The sequence below is a fragment of the Manis javanica genome, chromosome 12 (assembly GCF_040802235.1).
Source record: "Manis javanica isolate MJ-LG chromosome 12, MJ_LKY, whole genome shotgun sequence".
Lineage (NCBI taxonomy): Eukaryota > Metazoa > Chordata > Mammalia > Pholidota > Manidae > Manis > Manis javanica.
Genome location: NC_133167.1, coordinates 71,847,619 through 71,855,947, shown reverse-complemented (window position 1 = coordinate 71,855,947; position 8,329 = coordinate 71,847,619).

Genomic DNA, 8,329 nt, shown 5'->3' with positions numbered 1-8,329 from the left:
CAGCGTCGAACTTACTGTCACGCTTCCTGTAAGGATACAGTGCAGGGCACACGGCAATGGAGTTTCCCCGTGCTGGGGGCACGGGAGCCTGGAATCAAACGTGCCCAACGTAGGAACGCCTCCCGTACACAGTGTGTTAGCAAATCTGCCAACCAATGGCAACAGATAGTTTATTTTTTATTCCCCTGTCTTTTGCGGTAGGGGCCAAAGTGTGTAACCTAGACAATGAGCCACTGTGGATAATGAGCCGTTACAACATGATGACCTATATCTTAAGAAATTCACAGTTCTGCTGGAAAAATGGAAACGTGACATTAGTAATTAGTTTACTTTACAAGTGTAACTTCTGGGATTCATACTGATCTGACAATTCCAGGCAATTGCTGTGTGTGTAAGTAAAATTAAAAGTATATAACAAAATGATATATGGTTGCTGTAAAAAAATCTGAAAAATACATAAATACATACAAGGAGGAAAGAAATTAAAATCAGTGATCATCTCCATCCAGTTTATCCCTTAATTTGGGGGGACATATACTTCCAGTCTTCTAATCCAGTCCTTTAAGAATTCCCATTATTTTTCAGTAATGGAATAATGCTTTAGATATAGTTTCTTTGCTTAGCAAGGTTGCAGTGGGTTTTTACAGTACCAGTGTATATCTGAAGTTATGCTTATTGGACATATTTATTTCTTTGGTGAGTTATTTATATCCTTTGTTTATTTTTCTAATGGGGGTGTTGTCATTAATTTGTTAGATCTTTTATGTTACTACTCTTTTTTGTATTTTTGTAAGTATTTGTATTTTCCCTAGCCTTTTACCTTTATTATTCTTAACACCTTGATTCCCACCTTCATTTAGGTATGTGCATCAACTTTACTATTTTTTCACCTTTTTCCTATCCCCATTACAGGCTGTACTCACATTATTATGTTCTGAAGAATGATCATCCTTCATTAAATAAAAAAGGTTTTATTTACCTATGAATAATGAAAAGTTCAACTTTAGGGAACCACGGGATCATTTTATATGAGTATTATGCCAATTTGTTAAAAATAAGTGCCAAAGACTCCAAGGAACTTGATCAATTCTCTGAAATTATTTGTTTTCCATTGGCTTCTAAGATGGCATATGCTCTGGGTTTTCATTTTTCCTCACTAGCCACTCCCTCTCAAGTTTTTGGAGAGAGAGACAGACATTCAGAGACAGAGAGACAGAGACAGAGACAGAGAGAGAGAGAGAGAGACAGAGAGTGTGTGTGTGTGTGTGTCCCAGCTCCTCCTCCATTCTCCAGCCTATATGGGAAAGCACCTCAGGCCTTGTTCCTCTAACCAGTTTTTCTACCTTGTCCAGTTTTGCCTTTTAAAATGTCACGTCTGCTTGAAGAGTCCTAAATTTTTATTTCTAGCCCTGACTTTGCCCTTGAGACTAGTCTCATATATCAAAATGCTTAGATCTCTAGTTGTCCGCAAGAAGTATCTCACAAATAACCCAACAGGCTTTTCCTTAACTTTTTCCCAACTGTTAATGACATTTTAATCCAGGCCAAACCCTTCAGGGGTCATTCTTAATTGCTCTTTTCATGGCCCGCATCAAATGTGTCAGCAAGCTTTGTGTGTTCTGTCTCCAGAATATCCGTTCTAAATTGCATTACCTCTCACCACCTGTACCACCGCTACCCTAGTCAAATCTGCCACCATCTTGCCCCCTGATTAGTACCACAGTCTCCTCAGTGGGCCTCCTGTTTCTGCTCTTTCCTACAGGCCATTCTCCAAGTAAGACAAGAGTGATCTTTTTAAAATGTTCATCAGAATATTTTAAAATGTTCATCAGAATATGTCATTCATTCTCTTAAAATCCCTCTCACTGAACTTAGAATAAAATCCAAATTCCTTTCCATGGTTTCCAAGGCCTAATGCGGTCTTCCTGCTACCCACTCTTCATTTCTCATCATTTCTCTGTTTAGTACATGTCATTGTTTAGTACCTATGTGCACCGCACCAGGGCTCTGGTCTCATGGTTCAGGCCTTTGCCTGGCCACATCATTCCAAGTCTCAGCCCACCACTCACGTCCCTGCATAACTGCAGGCTCTCTCTAGTCCTTTACTGTGGAATTACTCCATTCCATTAAAACTCTTTGAAATATACACATGTTGCTTGCCTGTTATTCTATCCCTCCCTGCTCTATCCCTCCTCCACAAACATGGATTGTACATTTCATGAGAGTAGGGACTCTCTACTTTTGTTTGCCATCGAGTAGATGCTCAGTAAATACTTATTGAGTGAATATCCTAAGTTGCAATCTTACTGAAGTACAGTGTCAAACAGTTCACTTATGGAGGATATTGACACATTGTGGTGCAGGGTGGCTCGTGGTCCTAGTCTGGCAGGGACTGAAGGGCTTCCCCAGATACAGAACTTGCCCATGGAGAGAATACAAGGGCCTGCGGTTCAGAGGCGAAAGTAAGCGCGACTTCTGACTACAGATACAAAGACCCACTTGCAAAACTTTTGCTTCCCACCCTGACAGTCTTGAGTTCTGCGGGTCTGGGGGTCTTAGTGCCCAAGGAGAGACCATTTCAACCAGCAGCATCGCGGTTCCATGAAACTGGAACATGAGGCTGCTGCCTGGCATTCCGAGTTCCTTGTGCCACTGAGCCACCAGGCCAAAAAATGTACTCTACTGATGAGGACGACCGAGCCTGCTCTCCAGGGAGAAGGTGAATTGCTGCAGGGGCAGTGAGGACTGTGTCTGGAACCCAGGGGACTCTCCGGGGCTTCTCGTGACACTTTCACATACAGGAGACAAAATTAATGTAACTACAGCCAAATAAATAGATAAGTACAACGCTGTACTATTTGGGACTTGGGTCTTTTTAAGAATGAAGATTTGGATCATTACACCAAGCAAAGAACTGGCTGAGGCTGTGGTTGAGGGGAACAGGGTGGTGGGAAAAGAAAGCCACAGCTATTTACAGCCTCCTGGGAGACATAGGCTATCGAGACATAGACAAGGACTGTAGCTGCTTTATGTGTTTGCCCTTTGCTTGATATCTTGGTATCAAGTGTGCTTGGTACATGGTGTCCATTCTTTTCTTTTTCCTTCTTCCTATTATTATTTTATATACAAGTTGTTGGAGATAAACCTCACAATGCAGTGAGACAGCATTTAGGGAGTATTTAATACAACTGGTGATGGACACAGCGACTGTTGGGTCTGTGCATCTCCTGATTTGGGGAAAAGGGTGAGAACATTTTCATTTCTACAAAGAGCAGTTGTATCTTGTTAGATGGAAGCACAGAACTGTTCATTGCATGGAAGTTTAAATGTATGCAGAAGGATGCATTTGGAAGCTGAGTAGTTAAAAGGGGTGAACCGTGTGGGTCTATTGTCTCTTAATTCCAGACTCCTATCTCTTTGTCTTGTTTTTGATCATTGATGGTTGGCACAATTCTAAGCTTTGTCAGAGGGGACATTGGAAGGACCCTGGAGGAGGGAGGAGTGAAGTTAATTCAGTGCCTGGCATGTACTGACCTATCTGTACACGCTGAGCCTGCTCCAAATATATCTTTTAAAGACAATGTTTTTCTTCTAGAACTGCACTGTCCATTACAGCAGCCACTTGTCCCCTGTGGCTATTAACATTTAAAGTTAAATAAAATAAAATAAAAAATTCACTTCCTTAGTTGCACTGGCCACATTTTAAGTGCTCAGTAGTCCCGTGTGGTGAGAAGGGAGCTTACTGGACAGTGAAGATTTTACCATTTCCGTCATCACACAGGTTCTCTGGAACAGCACTGTTATAGAAACTTCCAGTAATGAGGACATCAAATTCTACACTATAATCTCTTTGTTTTTAAAATGCTCAGCTCTCTGGCTCTGGTGTGTTCCTCCTGGCAGCTTCGGAGGATTTGGCAGCCGGCAGGAAGCATCCCCTGGTGCCCCGAGGGGGACGTCCCACCACATCTCCCCACAGGCAGCTCCTCAATGAGTTGTGTGGTGCAGCGTCTCCCCATGGACAGCTGCTCCTGCCCCAGAGCACAGCTTTCCAGGGGGGTCTGCCAGCATGGTCCCTCCACAGACTTCTCCATCACGCAGTGGTGGGCCTCTCCAGTGACGTCTGCACACCCCAGCTTGGCGGGATGGGCTGCAATGGGGACTTGTCCAGATTTGTTCCTTCTGTGAGCCCTTGGCCTCAGCCACTGGGGTACGGCTGCTGTTTTCCAGTCCTGTATTCCTAGTTCCCCTTACCCCCTTGAAAGCCAATTCCTTTAACTTTCCTTGTTAAAATGACTGTGTAGTTTCATTCTCGTGATTGCGCCCTGACTGAAAGAATCATCATTATGGTGCTGTAGTTACGCTGAAAAAAATCAAAAATAAAGAGGGCTGATCTTTCAGAGACATGTATTGAAATATGTATGGGTGAAACGTTAATGATGTCTGATATTTGCTTCATTAATAAAACAGAAGGTGAGGAAGTATTGATGTATGAATCTGGGAGAATGGAAGTCTGTAGTATGTTTGTCTATTTTTGTGTATTTGTCAAATTCTCCATAATAAGAACTTAAAAAAAAAAAACCCTAACGTCCTGATGTTCTTGCACAACATCCTTTGGAGCCATCACTCCAACGAACCAGGATGCAGTGTGTGGGGGACAAACCTGACTTCTGCCCCACTTCCCCAGCAATTTCCTGGAAAAAGGGGATCACTTTGGAGAGACGTCTTGGCCTTCTCCAGGTGGTTAGATTTAATTTAAGCTGATCTTAGATTTGGATAAAATGAGGATAATGATAGCACTTACTCACTAAAACTGTTAAGGATTATAGAAGAGTGTTATTTTTTGTTTGTTTTTTTGTTTTGAGAGGGCATCTCATATTTATTGATCAAATGGTTGTTAACAATAAAATTCTGTATAGGGGAGGCAATGCTCAATGCACAATCATTAATCCACCCCCAGCCTAATTCTCATCAGTCTAGAAGACTGTTATTTTAAACAATCATAAACCCACTGGATTGTAAGCCCACTTCTCCAGGTGGTTAGATTTAATTTAAACTATCTTAGATTGGATAAAATGAGGATAATGATAGCACTTACTCACTAAAACTGTGAAGGATTATAGAAGACTGTTCTTTTAAACAATTATAAGCCCATTGGATGGTAAGAAACACCATGATTTTATGTGCCCACAGAGAAAAAAATGCTATCAATTCAATTATAGCATGAAGTCTTAACAATAATCCCGTCTGACAAATGGATTAATCCCACCAGCCTCTTGTTGCTTTGAAAATATTTGGCTTTTCTGAGGGATTTGGCAGCTTCCCCTGCCTCCAGTTGCACTGCCTGGCATATGTGATGGTCCTCTGGCTTGTGTTTCAGGGACAAATAGACTGCCTCACCTACTTGTAAGTGTATTCCTTTCTTATATTCCCAGAAAAATTTGGTTGTTACTTTGAAAAGAAAGTGGAATTATGGTCATATCTCCATAAGAAATATTTATTTGACCAACATCAGATATATGCTCACTGCTCTGTTTCCATGCCTTTCTGTGAAACAGAAATTTCTGTTTCAAGTCGAATCACAGGGGTAGTCTTTCTGAAGAGACCTGGAAAGGGAATTAAACTCTGCATAGGTGGTACCAAATGTATATCCCTCAACTGAATGATGTCGATGACTAAGTTTACATATACAAATGCAACTGTGATACCACCACGACACACTGTAATTGCAAACATGCCACTGATTCAAAGACACAGCCCACTGTGGAAAAATGTGCTTTTTAGAGTTGATGAAACATACACTTCAAGTAAAGTTACCTCAGTGCCTGGCATACATTAACCAATCTGTACATACTGGACTTGCTCCAAATGTATCTTTTAAAGACAGGGTTTTTCTTCTAGAACTGCACTGTCCATTACAGTAGCCACTTGCCCCTGTGGCTATTAATATTTTAAATGAAATTAATAAAATGCATTAATAAATTAAAAATTCACTTGCTTAGTTGCACTGGCCACATTCCAAGTGCTCAGTAGTCCTGTGTGGTGAGAAGCGAGCTTACTGGACAGTGCAGATTTTACCATTTCCATCATCACACAGGTTCTCTGGAACAGCACCATCCTAGAAACTTCTAGTGATGAGGACATCAAATTCTATGCCATAACATCTTTGTTTTTAAAAATCTCAAATTGGAGACAGGATGACACAAGAGATACGGGAGTTGCTACCTAATGTTTTTGAATCAGAGCAGGTACAGAAGAAAAAGAAGAAACCAGTATTGTTGACTAGAAAATAGGCTGTGACTTTGCACTGAGCACTTCTTACACACACAGCATTACTATGCGCTCACGTCACTCACATTCCCCGGTCTTCCCATCACCACTCTTACCCCCTCTCTGCCCACACTTCTGCCCCCTTTCCTCCCTCACCCCAACACCCACCCACACAACTGGGCTTCTACCTGCAGGGATATTTTGTTCTTGTTTTACATTTTATGTTAAAATATTATAGATTCACAGGAAGTTACAAATAATTACAGATTTATAGGAGGTTGCAAGTATACTATAGAGAGGTCCTATGAACACTTCACCTAGCTTTTCTAGTTTATATCTTACATAATCTGTATCTTTGGTAACCTGTAAAATGGCTACATCTTATGTAATCATAATCAAATGTCAAAACCAGGTAACTGACATTGATTCAATGTGTGGTACAGTTCTATGTCACTTTATTACATTTGTAAATTTGTAAATTGTAAATTTGTAAATTTGTAAATTGTAACCAGCATCAGAACCAAAATACAGAACTATTCTATCACCAGGAAGCTCCCCATGATGCTATCCCTGTCAACCCCACACAACTCCCCTCCACCATTCCTAATCCCTGGAAATCACCAATTTCCCTTTATTCTCCATCTCTATAATATTGTCATTTTGAGAATGTTATATAAATGGAACCCATACAGTATGTGACCTCCTGAGATTGGCTTTCTTCACTCAGCATAATGCCCTTGAGATCCAGAGAAGCTGTTATGTGGTCAATAGTTCATGCTTTTTTACTGCTGAGTAGTATTCCTTGCTGTGGGTGATTCATGGTTTGTTTAACCATGCACCTGCTGTAGGAAATTTGGCTTCCAGTTTTGGGCTATTACAAATAAAGCTGCAATGAACAGCTTTTTGTATGGACATAGGATTTCAGTTCTCTAGGATAAATGCCAGGAATGTGATTGCTGAGTCATATGACATCTTTTTTTTTTTTTTTAATGAAACTTCCCACTATTCCAGAGTGCCACTTTATATTCCCATGAGCAACATCAGCAATGTACCTGTTTCTCCATGGGTTCACTAGCACTTGATGTTGGCACTATTTTTAAATTTAGCTTTTTTGATAAGTGTGCAGTGATATCCCATCACTGGTTATTTTAATTTGCATTTCTCTAGTGGCCAGTGATATCAAACATCTTTTTTTTTAATTTTTAAATTTTGATATCATTAATGTACAATTACTTGAACAACATTATGGTTACTAGACTCCGCCCATTATCAAGTCCCCCGACATACCCCATTAGAGTCACTGTCCCTCAGGCGTAGGAAGATGCTATAGAATCATTACTTGTCTTTTCTGTATATACTGCCTTTCCTGTGTCCCCCTCCCTACATTATGTGTGCTAATCATAATGCCCCATTTTCCCCCTTATCCCTCCCTTCCCACCCACCCTCCCCCCAGTCCCTTTCCCCTTGGTAACTGTTAGTCCATTCTTGGGTTCTGTGATTCTGCTGCTGTTTTGTTCCTTCAGTTTTTCTTTGTTCTTATACTCCACAGATAAGAGAAATCATTTGATACTTGTCTTTCTCTTCCTGGCTTATTTCACTGAGCATAATACCCTTTAGCTCCATCCATGTTGTTGCAAATGGTAGGATTTGTTTTCTTCTTATGGCTAAATAATATTCCATTGTGTATATGTCCCACATCTTTATCCATTCATCTACTGATGGACACTTAGGTTGCTTCCATTTCTTGGCTATTGTAAATAGTGCTGCGATAAACATTGGGGTGCATATGTCTTTTTCAAACTGGGCTGCTGTATTCTTAGGGTAAATTCCTAGAAGTGGAATTCCTGGGTCAAATGGTATTTCTATTTTGAGTTTTTTGAGGAACCTCCATACTGTTTTCAACAATGATTGAACTAGTTTACATTCCCACCAGCAGTGTAGGAGGGTTCCCCTTTCTCCACAACCTCACCAACATTTGTTGTTGTTTGTCTTTTGGATGCTGGTCATCCTAACTGGTGTGAGGTGATATCTCATTGTGGTTTTAATTTGCATTTCTCTGATG